Source organism: Pipra filicauda, unplaced genomic scaffold, assembly GCF_003945595.2.
Source record: "Pipra filicauda isolate LSUMZ 115617 unplaced genomic scaffold, ASM394559v2 scaffold251_size2273266_pilon, whole genome shotgun sequence".
NCBI classification, from domain to species: Eukaryota; Metazoa; Chordata; class Aves; order Passeriformes; family Pipridae; genus Pipra; species Pipra filicauda.
Window position 1 is genome coordinate 276,081 of NW_024104367.1, and position 20,764 is coordinate 296,844.

The 20,764-nt window shown below is 40.2% G+C and overlaps 1 protein-coding gene across 1 annotated transcript in view; it reads left to right on the forward strand.

Moving 5' to 3' along the window:
* TSNARE1 (t-SNARE domain containing 1) overlaps positions 1–19,864 on the forward strand; it is a 264,001-nt gene extending 244,137 nt beyond the window's left edge. The window contains exon 9 of the mRNA XM_027741611.2: positions 18,956–19,864. The gene's annotated coding sequence lies outside the window, so the exon portion shown is untranslated. The remainder of the gene's footprint in view (positions 1–18,955) is intronic.
* Positions 19,865–20,764: the final 900 nt, after the last annotated feature.

Genomic DNA, 20,764 nt, shown 5'->3' on the forward strand with positions numbered 1-20,764 from the left:
TTCCTCTTATCAGTTGTTACATCACCACCATCTCTTGGCCTCATTCAGTTTTGGGCTCCAAATGATCGCCCTGCCACCTCTAATTTTACGTTTGCTTGTTGCTGCAAGTTCTTCTCACATTTCAAAATCTGTCAGGGACATTAAATACATTACATTTTAAATGTTTTTTCCCCATGAGTCAGTCAGTTCTTACTTCACTATTTGTTGTGCTTGTTTTGACATCTGTGCATCTGCTTCCGTGTAAAGAAGAAAAGTGACTTGAATTTCAAAATGTACCACTTGGGTTGGATGGTCATGCCTTCCCTTCCATTCCCTTCTCAAACCTTCCCTTCCCAAACCTTCCTAAACCTTCCCTTCCCAAACTTTCCCAAACCTTCCCAACCTTCCCTTCCCAAACCTTCCCTTCCCTAACCTTCCCAAACCTTCCCTTCCCAAACCTTCCTAAACCTTCCCTTCCCAAACCTTCCTAAACCTTCCCTTCCCAAACCTTCCCTTCCCAAACCTTCCTAAACCTTCCCTTCCCTAACCTTCCCTTCCCAAACCTTTCCAAATCTTTCCTTCCCAAACCTTCCCTTCGTGCTTTATGTGCCAAAGTACCTTGGAAAACCTTCCCCCAGTAGGATTTCTCCTGGAATTGATGTGCTGGCTGGTACACAACTGCATGTCTGAGTGCTCACAGCGTACCAAGACAACTTCAAGAGCTCCAGCAATGAAAAAAATGTATCTGGGAGCAATTAGATAAAGGGAAATTCGTAACTTTGCCATTACAACAACCTTTGCTATTCTTAGTAGATTTTTATTTTGAACAGTGAGTCACAAATGCAGCAGAAACAACAAAGAGGATGTCAAATTCCATTAGTGCAGCAGGGTGGGGGGTGACACGGGCAGCTGGTTGATAGAACAGAACAGAAAATTGCACTTTGTCTGGCAATTAAGGGAACAAAATGGAAAAAATTGTCACTGTCTTATTTCTGTTTGACTTCAAAAAGTACATCTGATTTCTGCCTGGGGAAGTTCTGTAGGTGGCTGCCTGCTTTCCAGTCCTGCTGAAACAACATTTTGTGTTCAAAGTGGAGGAGTAAATCCAGTGATGAAATATTCATCTGACTAAATTCCTGCCTTTTTTTTTTTGTTTGTTTTGCTGTTATTAAAAAAAAAAAAAAAGGCCCATTACTGAGTAGGTTCAGATCGGGTGTTGATGTAACAACTCATGATAGGACATTGTTTTTTAATGAACTTTGCAGCTGGTTGGTGTTTGGTGCCAGAAGGACTCAGTGATGCTGCAGATACAGGAAAGCAAAATCCTTTTATTCAGAGGTAAAATCAAAAGCTAAAGTTGTGCTTTTTTTAAGAGATCTAAAACAACTCCCAAATCACTGTTTTGTGCTCCACTAAGGCTGATCACAGTCCCTTCAGCCACAAGAATAGGGATGAAAAAGATATTAGTTTTATAACACATTTTCCCATCTTTACAAGTTCACTGAGTCAATAGTCAAAACGGAATTTGAATGAGTTATCCCCAACAATTTCATTTCAAGCTGTAATTCAGGGGGTTTGTTCTCCCTTTTTCTTTTTTTTTTTTTGTAATTTTGAAAAATGTGACTTTCTTCTCTGAACACAAACCAAACCCAACCCATTTTCAATTGGATTTAATAATTAAAATCCAAGGATTTTTCATTTATTCTCACAAATGGAGTGGAATTCAAAGTCTTGCTCACTCTGTGCCAGGGTAGAGGTCACACAGACCATCCAGTCTGCTGTGATGAAGCTACACAAAGCAATAACAGCAGCAGAACTGGGTGAATTGGGACCCAAATTATGAGATTATACGTTTCCTGTACTTTCTCAGGTTTCTAATTTCATTATGAAAACATTCAATAGTATCATTTAATTGTTCTTAATGACTTCACTTAAAACAAGACACTGCTAAAAGAGAAAATAAAATGCTCTGTTCTCTCCTCTTCCAAATGTTGTTTTGAAAAGAAGGGGAAAGCATCCCACAATTTGCATTTATTTTATAAACACAAACACCTTTCAGGAAGTCACTACACATCCTCATCCTGCAGGAATTGGGGGTTTCTATTAGGATAAGAGACAATTTCAGGCACTTAAATCCTTGGAATAAGGCAGTGGGGAATGTCAACTTGAGGATCCATTTCAAAATATTTAAGAGTTAGTTACTCCAGCTCTACATCCTCATTTTCTACCTGGATATTTCTGCCCTCCCGTGGATTTGTCTTTACTGTCCTCAGGACTCTACTCTGCACCAGTGTGGCCTCACCACGAGTCCTATGGACAGTTTTGGGTGCATCAATATAGGAAGGACATCAAATGATGGGAATGTGTCCAGAGGAGAGTGACCAGGATGGTGAAAATCCTGGAAGGTGGGACAGGGGAGGCAGCTGAGGTCACTTGGTTTGTTCAGCTTGGAGAAGGGAAGGCTGGGGGGAGACTTCATCACAGTCCACAACTTCCTCAAGGAAGGGGAGATGCTGATCTCCTCTCCTTGGTCACCAGTGATAGGACACGAGGGACTGGGATGAAGCTGCGTCAGGGAAAGTTCATAGTGGACAGTTGGAAAAGGTTCATCACCCAGAGGGTGCTCAGTTACTGCAAGAGGATCTACAGGGAAGTGGTCCTGGCACCAAATCTGTCCACCATGTGTGGACAATGCTTTTAGTCATATGGTTTAGTTTTAGGTAGCCCTGTGAGGAACAGGAAGTTGGAATTGATGATCCTTATAGGTCCAACCTGAAATAATCTTTGATTCTGTGATTCTAAATCATTTGGGGATTCTAAATCATTGTTTGCAGAACATCACTAAAGCTTTTCTATCACTCTGAGTGTTCCTTATGATAAAACACGAGACCTGGACTTTCCAGTTTGTCACTCCAGGTTCCATGAGGTCCTTCTGCATTTGGTGACCCATCCCAAAACCAATGAGTAGTAGACAGGGACTGAAACAAGAGTAGTAGATAGGGAGTTGTATTCCTGAGAGATAAGGCAGAAACCTGATGTCCCAGTGAGTTTTCATTTATGTTCACTTGGCTTGTATAAATGGTAAAACATTTGCCTTCAAATTGAGAGAGTAGATTTAGATTAGATAGTAGAAAAAAATTCTTTACAGTGAGGGTGCTGAGGTCCTGGCACAGGTTGCCCAGAGAAGCTGGGGATGCCCCATCCCTGGAAGTGTTCAAGGCCAGGTTGGATGGGGATTGGAGCAACCTGGTCTGGTGGAAGCTGTCCCGCCCAGGGCAGGGGATTGAAACTGGATGATCCTGAAGGTCCTTTCCAACCCAAACCACTCTATGTTTTTATTATTCCATGAATATAGTAGATATTTAGAGTCCATAGGTTAAGAAAATGCAGGGGGTGTTAGAGCTTCATGGCACAGAATGTGCAGCATCAGAAAACAAGTGAAAGTGAGGATATTTAAGCATAAATGAAGAATATGATATCTCCTTCATCATGTCATATGAACATTATTACTCTGCTGTCTTAGATGGATTTCAGGACAGGTAACACTGAACTTTGAACACCTTTTCCATGAACTATTCTGAATATCTTTATTATATCATAGAATCATTAAGCTTGGAAAAGACCTCAAAGGTCACCAAGTGCAACCTCTGACTAAATATCATCAGGCCAAGTAAACAATAGCACAGAGTCTTTTAAACACTTCCAGGGACGGTGACTCCATCACTTCCCTGGACGGTCTGTTCCAACGCTTAACCACTCTTCCAGTGAATAAGTTTTCCTGATATTCAACCCTGATCCAACCTGAATCTCCCCTGGTACAACTTGAGGCCATTTCCCCTTTCTTATCAATAATTAAGGTTTATCTACAGCATTTTACCTTCAAATAATGTATATTACAAATATACTTAAAGTTTTGTTTTGTTTTACTTTGGTCTATATGTTCAATTTTAATAAGAAAATGCAATGATATATGCAAAGAATATCTGCATGTGTTGCAGCTGCTCTTTTGTAGTCATACAGACTTTCCCTCCTCCAAAAAGAATGGTCTTAATGCATTTGTATTATTGGATTTCTGGGATATTTCTCTCCAACTTTATAGAAATATAACAACTCTGCAAAATACAGCTTTGAGAGTACCTGAGAGATCTGAATATTTGCTAAAATATAACTGAAATGATGAAATATCAGAAATCTTCGAATTCCTTTTTAATGCTTTCCTTTGGGCACCAACCAATTTTGGATAAAGACAAATACTACCATAACAATAAACAAAATCCTTACATAAGCAGAAACAGGGAGTTTCATAACAAACAATCAGATGCCTCACAAGTCATTAAAATGTTATTACAATTGAAGGTAAAGGAAATTTCTGTTTTCCCCAAACATTTCTTCCATGCAAGGGCAAATATTTCCTGTCAGCATTTTGAAACTTATTCATGATACACCATTAGGTTTATCATTGTTATCCCTGTATAATTTTTTACTCACAGAAGAAATGTGAAATGAGGCTCATGAAAACTTTTCCCTTTGAATAAAGTGTTGCTGATTTGAAATGATTGAAAGACGTGGATTTGGGAAGAGTACTGTATCAACATCTACATTTAAAAGCCTAATTAATCTTACTTGTAATTAAATCAAGGCTTAGACTCTGGATCAAATGTTGCATGGCATTTCTCTTGGATGGATGGATGTGACCCAGGATTCTTTTATTTATAATGTCTCCATGCTGACTTTTAAACGTTGCTATAAACCAACAGAAGTCATTTCAAGCACAGTAGAAAGCAAATATTGGACTCCCCTGGCCTGATTCTCATTAACTTTAATGCCAATTTACACCACTCTGGCAGTGCATTGGGGCCATAAACTGAATTACATTAAGCATAAAATGTTTCTACTGTGAGAACCAGACCCAGTGTATTTACAGCAGTTTTACAATCAGCCTCCCAAAGATGGGACAACCCTTTCCACTTTCCTGTTTCCAGCCAAGGATTCATCACAACTGCTTTCTCTCTCTCTGTTTGGAAGGGCTCTTTCCTTTCTGTTTGTATAATGTGCTATTAGCTAGGGGAGAGCCATGAAAATAATCCTGGGAAAAAAAAAAAGGAAATGCATTTCTAAGACACAAAAAAAGTAGGTGCATTGCTGAAACTCTGTTATTGACTGCTGGACTCAGAATATCCTGCCCCATGTACAGCTGATCTAGGACAATTTTTTTCTTAATTATTGAGCAAAACATAAACAACACAGGACTTCCCAAGCAGGTCAGTCAGGGATAAAACTCTCTGCTGTTCCATTCCGTGTAGGGGCAAGGAAACTAAATCATTGGAAATGGCTGAAAGAGTCACGTGAAGAGCAGTTGAGGGAGCTGGGGGGGCTCAGCCTGGAGAAAAGGAGTCTCAGGGGAGACCTTATGGCTCTCTGCAACCTCCTGAAAGGAGGCTGTAGCCAAGTGGGAGTTGGTCTCTTCTCCCAGAAAACTAGTGGCAGAGTAAGAGGAAATGGCCTCAAGCTGTGCCAAGGGAGGTTCAGGTTGGACATCAGGAAGAATTTCTTCACTGAAATGGTGTTCAGACATCGGAAGGAGTTGCCCAGGGAGGTGGTGGAGTCACCATCCCTGGAGGTGTTCAAGAAAAGACTGGACATGGCACTCAGTGCTCTGGTCTGGTTGACAAAGTCTAGTTGATTGGCCAAAGGTTGGACTCGATGACCTTGGAGGTCTTTGCCAGCCTTAAGGATTCTGAAAGTGTTTCCTCTGCAATGTGCTCCTGCACTGACTTTCCCTTCTGAGGTCTTCCAGTCATTTTTTGATAGAGCCCAAACTTGCTGAGATTACAAATACATTGTGAGCACAACCATGGCGGGGAGGGGGGGGGGGTGGGGCGGGGACAGGGGCAGCAGAAGAAACAATAGAAAAGCTTGAATCCTAGTCCTCAACTCATGCAACTATTCCTTTGGGGCAGCAGCCTCTGAAACCAGCAGTGGAAGTTCTGCTGCCAGCACAACACCTCTCACAGTAACTGTGCTGTGAAATGGAGTCTGAGTCCAAAGGGTTGGAAACAACAGTTCTTTCTAGGAAAGAAACAAGACCTCAAGCTGTTCTGAGCAGAAACAGAAGAGTTCAATGAGAATTCATCTTTTGAACTTTGTTTTTCTTTCTTGATTCTCTTTCCTTACATTTCCTTTCATTCTGCCCTGTGCTCCAACCCCAGTAGCTTGCGTGCACCCATCTGTTAAAATATAAAAAGGGTTCCCTCTGGTAGTGTCTATTAAAGTGCCATCTGGCTGAGGTACAGCCTGAGGTGCTGAGCATCACACAGGGAATAAAGATTTCTGCACTTGAGGTTTAATTAGGTAAGTGCTTTTTAAGTAGCAGCACAGTTTCCCCTTAAAATATTTACTATTCCTCACCAAAGGAAAAAAAGAAGATGAAGCTGGTCTAAAAAACAGTCTGATGTGTATCGATGTGTTTCCATCCTTCTCATAATGATTCACATCTCCTTCATCTTCAGTGCTAGGAATTACAGGCAAAGTGGTCTCCTGAGTGTGTGTGATCCCTCCCACCCTGGAGGAATCTTTCCAACTTCATCACTGCTGCTCCAGACATGTGTGTTCTCTGGGCTACACAGAAATCACCTACCACAGAGGAGGAGGGAGCTGTTTATTCCAAGGTGCAGCTGCAATTCAGTGTTATTGAGGGGGGGAAAGACAGAGGAATTGTGTTATTTTGGGTGTCACTTACAGTGATGGACTGGGATGTCATGCTGCAGGGATTTATCACCTACAAACAAGGAATCCCAAACTAAGAATCCGGTGCAGTGAAGGCAAAAGACATCTAAAGAGAGACAAGGTATAATTTGACTTTATTCTGATTCTTCCAACTGATACCAACTGCAGCTGAAGAACAATAACTATTAAAAATTTGTTTTTTCTTTGCTTGTTTCCTTGGTTTTTCAATGCTGATCTTATTAAGGTGGAATTTCAGTATCTGAGGAAAGAGGATTTCCTCTTGCTTGGTGAGGATATGTAGGCTCCTGTTTCAGTCACACTAAGTATGATGTCCAGTCAAATGACTCTGAAGAAGACAATGGGCAGTGCCAAAATTGGTTGCTAAGTAGCATTATCTTGGAGATCTCAGTTATGCTGGACAGAGAAAACTGTGCATCAACTACCAAAATTATTCTGCTTTTCAAACATCTATAGAGACATCAAGATAACTCGAAAATCTCTTTCTATTCCATGGATTCCTAGTAATTCCCTGCAGTTTACTCTCTTGCCTTTTGTCTAGACTAGTTTTTCGCTTTTATGTTAAGCTTGTCAAATGCCTCAGTCACTGTAGTATCCAAGATCTGTTAAAAATACCTAAACAGAAATCCCTTTCTTCTTCCTCTGCCTTTTGTTTAAGACTTGAGCTGTAAAAAGGCGTCTCTGATACCCAAAAGTTCCCTCTGTGTCTCCTGGAGCCCTTAAATACTTTATCTCCCCTCTTTTGTCTCTTAATCCCTTACAGCACTACGTGCTGAAGAGTAAGTAAAATGTTAATAATTTCTGTTCACAGAACTGGGACCAGAGGCACAATGCAGAATATGGAATGTATAACTGGCTCTTCAGTGACTACTCTTGATTATCTTCCCTCCCCAATAAATGCCTTGCTTCTTTTCAAAAGAAAGTGGAGACGCTTCTGGAACTCTCCATAATCCCTTTAGTGATGCTCTGCCCAGCAGTGGTAATAAACAGAGAGGAGTTAAATAGATGCAGTACCATGATAACTCTGACACTTCTGATTTTAAGGGTGTAAGGACACCCACTCTTCCCAGTACAAAAGGAATGTTTCACCCTTTCACTGCCTCCAGCAGCACCCAAAAACAGGCAACTAGGGAAGAGTAATAACAGATGATTGTACTCAGGATATTCCCTCCAAGCTTCTGATTGTTTCCTGCTCAGGGAATTCTCACATTGTTGCTTCCTTAGTAACTCAGAGACATCTTTCTTTGAAACATTTTTCTATTCTTCCCTTTAATCTGTGGATTTTATTTTCTTCAATTTTGGTGGGGCTTGCAGGAGAACATGCATGTTAGAGGAGAGGATTGCTTTTCTGTATATGAAGAACATTGTGGGGGAAACAAGATGGATGTTGTATCCATGGAGTAACTAAAGAATTTATGAGGCTTTCATTAGATGGGTCACAGTAGGATCTGGCATGAGAGGTAACAGTTATGCTTATTTACCAAGAAAAGAAAGATAATCTGGTCTCTAAATGAAAATAGGACCATTTTGTGTGTATATTAAAAAAAGAAGGGAGGGAGGAAGGACGGAAGGAAGGGCGGAAGGAAGGAAGGAAGGAAAGAAGTGAGGGAGGGGAGGGAGGGCAGATGTTACTAGGCAGGGCACATTTTTATGAAGATTGGCTCTTTCCTGATACCACAGGTCTGGTCACTGAAGATTTATTTGTAGAAAAAAAATATGCAAGATAAACCATTAAAAGCAGTGAATAGAATAAGGTACTACAGGAATATTTGTTTCAGAAATAAAATATAAAACAAGCAGGATGGGATTAATGTCACTGAAGTTTAGACAACTAAACCTGAACTGGTCACTGAATGCCCCCTTTCAGGTCAATGGGTAGATACAGAGAGGTTAAATGGCATGTTTTTGAGTTAAAGATGGGCCAGACTGTCCTCTCTACTCTCTGAAGGGAAATGAGGGTGATTTGTGTTGATCTGGAGCATTTGAATTTGGATGAAAAGAATCTCATCCACAGAGTTCCATCAGTCAATACTAATCTGAGGCAGTAGAAAAGGGAATAAACTTCACCCACCTACACGAGGAGGATGGTGGGAGAGATCAAAAGGAAAATCAACTCAGTTCTTCTTACCCTTCTTTATGAACAGCCAACTAAGGTCCAACTGAGGGGGTATCCAAAAGACTTATCAAGGTTATTACAAATATCAGGGTGAAATCTCTGGCATATATGCATTTTCCTGCTGTAAGCAGGGATCAACTGCTTTAGCCTCCCTGGTGTCTACTAAAATATCTCCTTTCTGATGGGATTAGTTTTTGCATTAATCTAGTATTTATTGCCAGAGTGCAAGTGAAGCAACCATGTGAAGCATCATCCTTCCATTCAGCGCTTCAGCCCTGGCACCATCTGTATGAATAACACCAACATATGTATGGAAAACCAGCATCACCCGGAGTTAATAAAGCCACTGTTCAGATGGATGAAAAAAATGCATTATATTTACATCTATGGGATTTATTAGTTCTTTTTTAATTAGTTCTCCATGCAGCAATTTATTTCCAGTGCTGTTCTTAATGAAAATGTTCTAAGTTGCAGTTCTATTTGTAGTGCTGGCAGTTTTATCCATTCCATCTCTGTCCTCATTGACTAAAACCAGTTTTGTTTTCTTCGTAGTTAAATAGTCTTTAAAAAAAAATTATCTGAGGTAGGTACTTCTTGTATTTAAATATGCATGGCTGCTGCTCTGAAAACACCCCTCAGTGGATAAGACAGCAACACTTGCTGTGCAAGTGTGTTTTTCTTTCCTGACAGGGAAGTTTTTCAACTCTCATTTTCTCCAGTTCTGCACAAACCATGTTATTCTTCCACTACTTACCTTTCAGCAAAACTGGAGCACACAGCTGCTGCTCCCTTAGCTGAAACACTTTAATGCTGACCATGTTGTGTGTCTTCTGTGGGCTTTTTAAATGTTTATTTCCACTAACACGTGAATGAGAATTTAAAGGCCTCTGTCACCTTTTACAGCTCTGATTTGTTTGCTCTGTAGTTAAATGCAAGGTGAAAGTCTGGTATTTCCCCATGGCAGCTTCTCAGGGATGGTGAAATAGTAGGGAGACTCTGGAAGGGTACTGAGTGATTTGCATCCTTGGCAGCCTTGGCTCTGTACTCTGGTACTTAAACATCCATCTCCTTGAATTTGTCTTTTCCTGCAACCAGACATATTTTAACCCGAGTCAGCATTTTTCTTCCTGATAGTTAATCCAAGATGAAAGTCAAATGCCCGTAATTCTGCATGCTTGCAGAGGGACATCAGATTTGCCACATTGGTGCAAACTGATGACTCCTCAGGTCTATCTAACCTCTGTCAGCCCCCAGCACATGATGTCTTGGCTGGCAGTGTTTTATGTCTCCCATTTTGATGTTATCCTGAGTGCTTCCTGGAATAATTCAGCATATTCATAAAGCTGATTTCTTTTCTCTCCTTCCTCCCTCCACACAACAGGAGTTGCCAAATGTGAGTCCGGGAGCCCTCTCTTGCTAGAGAGAGACAGGCAGTGACTGCTCAGACCAGAAGAGTTGTGGCTTCTTTAATAGAATTATAAAATCTCAGAATGGCTTGGGTTGCAAGGGATACCTTAAAGATTCTCCTCCCTGAGCAGGGACAAATTCCACTAGCTCAGAGCCCCATCCCACCTGACCTAGAACAATCCCAGGCAAGTGAGGCTCTAATTACGTCTGCATGATGTTTGGGGAATGGAGATGTTTGCTGTCTGGCTCAAAAGTTAACTTGCACCTGAGGACACAGAGGTTAAAGCCTGTTAAAAAAAAAATAAATAAAAAAAAAGGAGATGAATGTTCAGATTGTCTTGGAGCACTTTGAAGTTGAGTCAAGAGGGAGGGAAATAGACTGTGTAAGTGATGGTGCCTTTATCTTTAAAGATAACATCTTCAGATTGCCTCCATTACTGGAGAGGTCTGATTAAAGAGGTGCAGTGGGAGCACTGTCCCTGCTGTTCCCTGCCAGCAGCTTTTACCTGACAACCACACCACTTGCAAAAGGATGAACAAAATCCTTCACCTCTTTGTTCCAAGTGGCAACTGGAAGAAACATCCTGTGCTGGAACGCTGGCAAATCCAGCAGCTCTGTGCTATGTTCTCCTTCTGATCCTCCTCATGATAAACAGGGTTTCTCACTATTAAACTAGCAGTTTAATAACTCCACTCCAAAAGCTCTCCTAATTGCTATCTAAAAATGAAGAGATGGATGTTAGAAAAAGGGCTGCACCTTGTAGCTCAGCAAAACTAATGCAGCTTAAAGTGCAAAATGAACACATGGATGGAGAGTGACCAGTGGTATTTTCTTGGTCATTCAGTGCCATCTGTTTAGTGTCACTTAGATTTACATCACACGTTGCTGGAAGTTTTAACCTTTTTTTTTTTCAAAGCAACAAAATAAGTTCATAGCCCTTCTCTGCACACTGAGCCTCAGTCTTCTGCAATTCATCCTTTTGAAGAAGATTCCAGAGAAGCTTCTTTAGTTTGTTTTTGGAATGTTGTGAAGGAAAACCCAAATGATAAGGATGTGTTTTTGAGAAGTAGAATCATAGGATCATAAAACTATTAAGGTTTGAAGAGACCTCTCAAATCATCAATTTCAATCATCAACCTACCACCACGACTATGTTTACCATTAAATCATGTCCTCAAGTGTCAGATTCCACGTACTTTTTGAACTCTTCCAAGGATGATGGCTCCAGCACTTCCATGGGCAGCCTGTTCCAGTGCTTGAAAACCCTTTCCATGAAAGAAATTTCTTAATATCTCATCTAAATCTCCCCTGACACAGCTTGAGACCATTTCCTCTTGTCCTGTCACTTCTTAGTTGGGAGAAGAGACTGCTACCCCCCTCACCACAACTTCCTTTCAGGTAGTTGTAGAAAGCAATAAGGTCACCCCTCAGCCTCCTTTTCTCCAGGCTGAACAGGATGACAATACTCCTACAAGAAATATTGTATTAAGAGAAAACGAGTACACTTTTGTTTTGGAGGAAGCATCTTCTGTGAGTTGTGCCCTTGAGAAGAAGCAAAGCCTTATTTTTAAGTGGGTTTTGTTCCTTCTCTCTCCTGACTTGCTTTAGTGTAAGGCATGAAGGAGTTCTTCCTTTAAGTTTACCTTGTTCAGAGAATGGAATTGATAATTTACTTATTTCCACAGCTCAGCTTTGGCCATATCTTCATTTTCCCTGCCTTTTCACCATTGCCACAGCACTCTGGGGGTGTCTTGGTGGAGTCAGGGATGGAGTGACACACATGGGGACAACCCAGATAGAAGGTGAAGCCTCTGCAGCGAGTTCAGGGTTAATGTTCAAAAGCAGGAGGCAGAGAACAATGGTTGGAGGGGTTGAAGCTCTGTGGACCAAAACCAACTGGTCAGGGAGAAACATGACTGAGTCTTTGGGGAATTACATTGGCTGGTAAGTTTGTGCTTCAGGTACCTCCTGGGGACTCCTGTCAGAACTTACTGGAAGAACTTGTCAGAACCCAATTTTCACACCTCACACAACCTCTAAAAATGCATTCAAGGCTTATATCAACTGCATCACTCAAGTAATAGAAGTTACTGGAGGTTGAAAAGGAACTTTGCCTTGGATTAAACATTGTCATGTTAAAGAACTGTGTAATGACTTTTCAATCATACACAACTCTGCCACGCACAGTGTGCCATGAGAGAAAAAATGAGGTCAGTTCACTCATAAATAGATTTTCCCCTTGTTCTAATGTGATAAGACAATGCTGCTGAGATTTGCTCTTCACTTGCCATTTAATCAGAGCTGAGTTTGCAATGTCATTACCTGATGTTTCACATATTCAGCATCAGATAATTTAAAAATCCTTATGCAGATAGTCTTGCTGCTTCTGTAACAGCATTTGTTTTTAAGAGGTTGGGCAAAATTATTCTCATTCATTTTGTGTCACCTTCTAGGCTCTGGGCATTTCCATCTCTGTGAAATGAATTTTCTCCTCATCCCCAAAGTTTGGTTGGCAATATTCAGTTGTGAAATGTGATATCACCTCTTATATTTCTTGCCATTATTATGTCATACTCTGCAGTTCTGGCTCCCAGGTGCAAATTCTGAACTACTACAGACCTTTTTCATAGGTCTACATGATCACCAGTTGCATGTTTTTTTAAAAACTGCCATGTACTGTGCACTGCTATGACAGACCTTTAGAGTTCAGAGGGAAATGCACAGGACTAAATTCCTTCTAGGAAGGAATGACTAACTTCAAGCATGAAGATGGAAAATGGTTGGGATGGCTTTTAGTGTAGTGAATCCCAAGGAGCTGGCTTTGATAAACAGCATCTTTCTTGGACCACCAAACAATGCCTCTAGTTTGGGCTTGGGATTTTTTTGTTCCTGGGGTTTTTCTGTTTTTGTTTTGTTCCCAATATCATCTTGTTTCTTGATTTACTTTTGCTATAGGATCATCCTTTACTATCCATAAGATACCTATGTGGTGGTCCCTGAAAGATGCCCAGGTAGTTGCATCAATGTCTACCTGAGACTCCTGTATTAACAATGATCTGCAGTTCCCAAATTAGAAGACCTTGATATCAGGGCCAAAATTCCAAAGGAACTGGATTTCTACTGGGGCATATTTCTAAGCAGAAAAAGAAATTATTTCAGTGAAGTTGAATCAAAGGTGGCTGCTGGGAACCATTGATGCCGTTAGGAGAATGCACAGGGGAAATAAATGTGGAAGAGAATATAAAGCAATATTGCATGGGGTATATCATCACCCTGCTATCTCATTTCTTCCTGACAGAGAAGACTCCTGGATTATTAGGTCTGTCCTATTTTAAGAAGCTGTTGTTAGAATTCCAGTAAAAGCAGAAATGGCCAGTGTGGCTGAATAAAAATAGCAGCTTTTCTGCTGTGGGCAGTTGTGCATCAAATAAATTCTGTAATGAAAAGTGGATATCATTTACTTCCCTAAAAAATTAGTGGGAAGGATTATTTAAAAAGGTGAACTTTAGCTGATGAAACAACAGGCTTTACTGAAGGTAAAAATCTCATCATGATGTAGTACATTTGAACAAAGGCCCAGCTAAAGACTTAGGTCTGGAAGGTTCACGATGTCAGTAATATAATTCTCAGACTAATCTGGTATCTAATGAGCTCCAGCTTCAAAGAGGCAGAAAACACCGCAGATTTTCCTGGTATTGTGACTTTTGTCTTCTTTTCCTTATCTTTTTTTTTTTCCCCCTATCCTCAAAATGCATCATTAAAATTTTATGCATATAATAAAGCAGTTATATCAGGCCCAGGCTGAAACCATCATCACACTGATCTGAAAGGGAAAACATGGACCTTCAAAGTCCATTCCCACTATCACAGATGAAAGAGATTCAGTTCAAATTAGTTAAGGCATGAATTGCACCCCAAATGCAGAGGAAATTCTGCAGAATTTCTGATACGGGGGTAAATTTGATATTTGGAATCCTGAAAACGTATGCTAAGTATATTTTCTATATTGTCAGGAAAAGAAAATAAGAATATTAGCAACTACAAGTGACTAGAACCAGAAAAACATAAACAACCAGAGGTTTCCTACTTTCCCTTCAATATTCTGTTGGGGGTTTCAGAAATAGAAAATTTAGGTCCTCATGTTACAAGGTCCTGTCTCCACCCTCAGCCTCACAGATGAATTTAGGTTCTCTATCGTGAATGAGATGATGCTGCAGGATTTCAGCTCTGTCATATTTGGAGGCTACTTTGCAATTTACATCTGAAACTGGTATGGAGTCTAAAACACCTTCAGAGGAAAGTAGACAAATAAAGTATATTGTGACATGGGTTGAATTAGTGTAAACTTGTGTATGTGAAGGTTTCAGTTCAAAAGCAGCAAAGGACATCAGTGCTTTGGAAACAGGTCCTTTAGGACATTGAAAAAAATCAAAATAAATTAAAACAAAACTGAATTAAGAAAAAAATGGCAAAATGGAGTGAAGGGCCTAAAATTTCTTTTCTATGGGCTGCAGCTCAGGATACCTGTGCTGAGGGTCCAGTTCTGGCACGTGTTCACTCCTTGTGTGAGTTTGACTTGTTGCGAAGGAGGCCATAAATAACTCTGAAGAGCTGTTTCCACACCCCTGTTTTCAGTGCTCACCACCAAAATCCATCTATTCATTCTGTCCTAAATTCTCCATCCTTTGGACAATCCATCAGACTTCCTTCAACAGTGTGGGTTTACAACCCATGGCTTTGCAGAGCAACTGTAAGAGCTTTCCTGTAGGCCTGCTGCAAAGCTGGATAAAGTCAGTGAGGGCGTTTGCATGGACTGAAATGAGCTTTGGAACATCTCCTCTCTTTCATTGACTTGGTAATTTCATAGACCACCTTTGATCATCTCAGTCAGCTTGTAATGAATGTCATCATTTCACACTTTCAAAGAATCATCCAACTGGCCCAAAAGCTCTGCACAAATAATGGTCATCTACTATTAACAATGGGCTACATTTTCTCTGGATGAGCTTCTCCAACAGAGAAGTTCATTGAGATTCATATCGATGGGAAAGCCTTACATCTTTATAAATTTGCAAAATTCCAAAGTTGTATCATCACAGCTTCCCTACACAGTGTGATACTTTTCCTCATGTTTACTTAGACAGAGATCTCCCTTGATTTGAAACAACAGCAGGTAGGAGCTAATTGGTTTATTACTCTGGATAACTTATCTTCCCTTGAGATTACCTTTTTAATTTAAGCAGAACAGCCTGGGCTAAATAAATGAGCAGAGTCTACCCTGTGAACCACAAAGAGGTGAAAGTCACTTCTCTGAAGCCAAGGGAGGATCCATAGCTCACGTTCCCATTGCAACTTAGAGCTACCACAGGGCTGGAGCAGCTTTTTACAGTCTGTTTTTGCAGTTCTCAGTAGAGAGACCTGTCAGCCTGCACAGAAGAGTAATTTTAGCACCCTGATAGCAGCAGGGTTTAGATTTTTTTATTTACCCTTTTCTTTCTTGCCCTCTCTGCACGAAAAACAAAAATCAAGATAAATATGCCTGTTTCCTTTTATTGACTATGACGGTAATAGGAATGATTCACTGAAATACAGACAGACAAAGCCTTAAGTCAGCCAAGTTTCTACTAGTAAAGTTCCCCAAATCTAAAAAATAAATCCAAATCTACTCCAACGTAATTTTATTTTTTTTTCTAGAAATTTCCTTCTAATTCTTTATTTGTACAGCAGTTAACACAAGACTATATAGTCCAGGACTAGAACTGTTAAACTCAGCATAACTACTACTACAGCAAATAGCAAAAAAACATCTTTAATCAAAACCTAAAAGTATGACAGAACTCAAACTCTTCCTCAGTAACTCATAATAACTCATTTTTATCCTCAGATAAACCAGAAACATGTTTCAAGTCTGTTGGTTTGTTGGCCCAGAATATCTTTAATTAGATTGTGTCTGGAATCTCCCTTGTTCCACTCGAAGGCTGTAGATTATCTATTTCTAATTCAAATGGCTTTTGCAATGTTAAATGCGAATCTTTCTTGTTCCACTCCAAGCCTGTAGATTATCAATTTTTAATTTAAATGGCTTTTGCAATATTTCCCCTGCCTGCAAATCAAGATTCACAATTCCCAGTACTGCAGAGCCTGCTGAAAGCAATGCTGGTAGTAGGGTTTGCTTTTACGTCCAACATATGGTCCCTTCGTCCTAGTCCTTGGAGATAAGATCTTATCCGAGGTCCACAGGATCTGACTTGGTCCTTTCTCTCCTGCTCAGAGAGCTGGGATTGCATCCTGGGGAAGGGAAGGCTCAGGAGGATCTTATCCACCTATATATACCTGATTGAGGGAGGTATAAAAGATGGAATCAGGTTCTTCTCGGTGGTTTCCTCTGGCAGGACAAAAGACAATGGGCACAACCTGAAATAGATGAAAAAATGCTTGAACAAAACAAAACACTTGTGTGTTTGTGGTGTTTTTTGGGGGGGTTGTTGTTGGGGTTTTTTTGTTTGTTTTTGTTTGTTTGTTTGTTTGTTTGTTTTTAAATATAAAAGTTGTCAAACAGGGAAACAGGTTGCTGAGAGTTGTGGAGTCTCCAGCCTTGGAGCCATTCAAAACCCAGCTGGACAGAGCCCTGATCACCCTTCTCTATGTCCAGAGGTCTCTTTCCCCCCCCATCCATTCTGTGGTTCTGTGACGTGCACATGCAGTGAATATATTGATGATTGGCACCTGTAGAAATATCACAGGATTACTTAATGCCATACATTGGTTTGGGCTGGAGGGGACCTTCAGGGCTCATCTTGCAGCTTTTCCTCTTTAAAAAGTACCGTGAAACACTGAGTGAACAGGAAAGTGAGAACGGTTCCCATGCAGATGGAAAGGTCACATGTTTAGTGGTGTCCATTCACTTTCCAGAGTGTCTCCACTTATCTGAGTAACTTGAGCACATCCTTTTGTGACATTAAAAGGACTTTGGCTACTGAATTTGTGCAGCTAAATGTAGGTGTCCGAAGTGTACCTTTCTGCACCTGAGAAAGTCATCCTGAAGATCCCTTTGTAACTAATACCAGGCATTTAAATGATCCCCACCCTAAAAATCCTTGAGTGTATTGATTAGATCTGTAATTACTGTAATAGGAGCCTGGAGCCTGGGAGTTATTATACTCAGATGGAGGTACTTGCACCTCTAAATTAGCTGAGATGAATGTCATCTGCAGGATAGCCTTGCTTATTAAAGTAAGAGTGGTTTTATTGCCTCTTTGGGGTGTTTATGTGAATACAAGGCAGGAACTGTCATCCATGCTTTGTATATGCAGCACAGCACACAGTGGACATCTGATTTCAGAATATTGTCTAGTTGATCTTATTATGAGCAATTTTGAACATTAGCATAAATAAAAATATGTGTGTGTCTGTGTTTGGCTGTTTTGAGGGAGGGGGGTGTCTGGTCTGTTTTGACACCTTGTTGGTTTACAGTGAAGCATAATTAAAACTAAGAGTGTTTCTAAGGCTTGCACCTGTATTTAAAAAAAAAAAAAAAAGAAAGAAAAAAGAGAAAAAAAAAAGAAGAAAAAAAAGAAAAAAAAGAACTTGTTACCAATTATGTCTTCAATAATAATAACAGACTATTTTTTCATTCCTTTTCTCACCCTTGTTAACAAGTTTAACTAGATTTTCTTGCATTGCAGAGATACACAAACAATGTTCACTAAGGAAGTAGAGGTAGAATAAACACAAACACTTCAAAAGGCTGAGGATGTATTTCCTGGTGATGTTACCACAAACACCCAGGCCTCTTTATGGGTTGGTGCATGCAAAAATACAATTTATCTAACCTCAGAAGTCCATAGTGCTGATCTTGGAGGTGCTATTCTGCTGCTGATGTCTGTCCTAAGAGGCTTCTTTTATGGTAATTGGAGAGCAACATGCTCGTTCATCAAAAATTGCCTTTTTTATTCTATTGACTGTCTACATGAATGATGTAAACATTTTAGAGTTTAGACTTACGTGGTTTTGCTCTCTAATTGGAGATCTACACATGGCATAGTGAGTCTTCCTAGCCAGGGGAAGTGTCCAAGGTTTCCATTGCATGGAAAAATGGGAAGCAGACTGAGATTTCTTAGATATATTCTCTCCTGCAAAGTGCATCAGTGTCACACTCTGCCTTCTGTACTTTGTCCACTTTGCAGGAAAATGTATTTTTAAAAGTAAATGCAATATTCTCCATTTATGGGAACTGCTAGCATTGAAGAGCAGCACAAAATCTATTCTTTTCCTTGCTAAAGCAGCTCTAGGCTGCATTTTCTTTATAAGTTTGTTTTGTGTATACTCTCAGTCATAGAATCATAGCACGGTTTGGGTTGGAAGGGACTTTAAAGATCATATCATTCCAACCCCCTGCCATGGGCAGGGACACCTTCCAGTAGACCAGGTTGCTCAGAGCCCCATCTAACCTGGCCTTGAACACTTCCAGGGATGGGACATCCACTGCTTCTCTGGGCAACCTGGGCCAGTGTCCTTGCCCCTTCTACTCCCACAGTTACCTTGGGCTGGAATCACTGAAAATACACTTTTCTGATTTTCCATCTACTTTGTTGCTGACTCTGCACTCTGGGACCCTCTTGAGTAACCACCTTCCATCAGTAACAGCTTTACATCAGAAACTCTCTGGGAATCCTGTAAGTACTTATCAGTTCTTCTTGGTTTTGCAGAGCCTGTGATCCCCCTGGGAAGCTGGAATGGATTCTCCAGGCATTGCACATTCAGGCCCTGTGTCCATGTCTGCGTTACTGACACGTCCCATCGAACCTGCTACACCAACAAACACAAATTGTATGAAAAAAGAGCTAAATTTCATACTGTGTGTTGGTACCATTGTGAATAATTTTGCCTATTTCTTTTCCCCTTTGTTGTAGACATGTTTTACCTCAAATTTTAATTACGTCCCCTGTGTCTGGGGAATGCTATTCCTCTGCCTTCAGATTTGCTATACAATGTGCTGTAAGATAAGTAGCTTTTAATTCATCTCCATTGTTTGTGTTTTTAACCTGCTCCTGATCCCCAGTTCTGCTCATTTAAAACCATGAAAGTCAAAGTGTTTTGTCTGATTCTTTTTTTGTTTGTTTGTTTGTTACTGGTTTTGTACATTTAAAGATTAATTTAGCTCAGATTCTCCCCCCTGCTGTGCACTGCTGCTTTAGACTCTGCTCTGCTGGATCTGAGCTAAGCATGACCACAATTATATGTGCCATTTACAACACTTAGATGCTTATTTTATCCCACTGTATGCACAGAACACCACATTTATTTATGAGAAAAACTCGTGAAAGAGCAGGTCAAATAAACAAGGCACACTGTTACTATTTTTTAAAGACCTTTAATCTATTAAAAAAAATCAAGCAAGGTATCTCATAAAAAAAGCACCAAATTTTGCATTAGATTCCATTTCATAGGTTTCAATGCAACCAGCATTTGGGATTTTGTTCCATCCTGACCCACAATATTTTCTGCTGACAGCATGATTGAAACTGCCATTTAAATTCTCGTTTAAGTGTGTCGTGTGTTATAAATGCAGTTTTCCTCCAGTAAATAAAGCATTTCAAAAATGGTTTTAATTAAAATGTCATAGGAATTATTGAAGGGAATTTAACAAAACAATATATTTTTTATTCTTTTGCCAAAAATGTTTCTCACCAGAAAAAAAAAAAAAAAAAGAAAACATCAGTTACCTCTATATGGATTTTTGGTTACTGGGAAGCTTTAGAAAAGAATAACAAATATTATACTAGATTCCTGCCTGCACTGATATCAATTGCATTCTTCCTTTCCAAAAAGCTGACACAGTCCTTCCTCAGTAAAGATTGAGCAGAAAAAATGCTCAGAGAAATCTTGCAGGTGCTTAAGCTCATTCAGGGTCAAAGCTGTGAAACTTCTGAAATCAGTGCAGTTTGGTTTGGTGAAGAAACAGAAGGCACAGGTTCTGGTGGTTTTTCTTTAGATTTATCCTACAAAATCCACATAATTGGAATGTAACATGTAATATTAAATATCCGTTAATTTCTATTAAGAAAAGCTAATTAATAGAGTGATATTATTTTTTTTCCAGCCAATCTTAGTGCTGGTGTGAAATTAGGAATTATGACACCGACCACTTTACCTTACTTCAGAGAGTTTACTTGTGAAATAGAACTCCTTCCCTCTATCCACCACAAAGTGCAGACTTTCTCCATCAGCACATTTGGCAAATCCTCCAGTGATGGAAATCATTTTCATCTCGTTAGTGGGAGCTGAACCGAGCCCAGCTCGTGGCTGATTGCGAGCAAATATTTTGAGAGCTTCGAGTTGCATTTGAACAAGGGATCCAGAACAAACACTCTTTGCCCAGTCACTAATCCCATTCATTAGCAACTCAGTGATTACCTCATTAGTGTGATGCAGTGCAGACACAGACTGATTGAGCTTTCCCTGAGCCAGCTCACACAGCACGTGATTTTGGCACTGATGACCCAGGTAAAGAATTT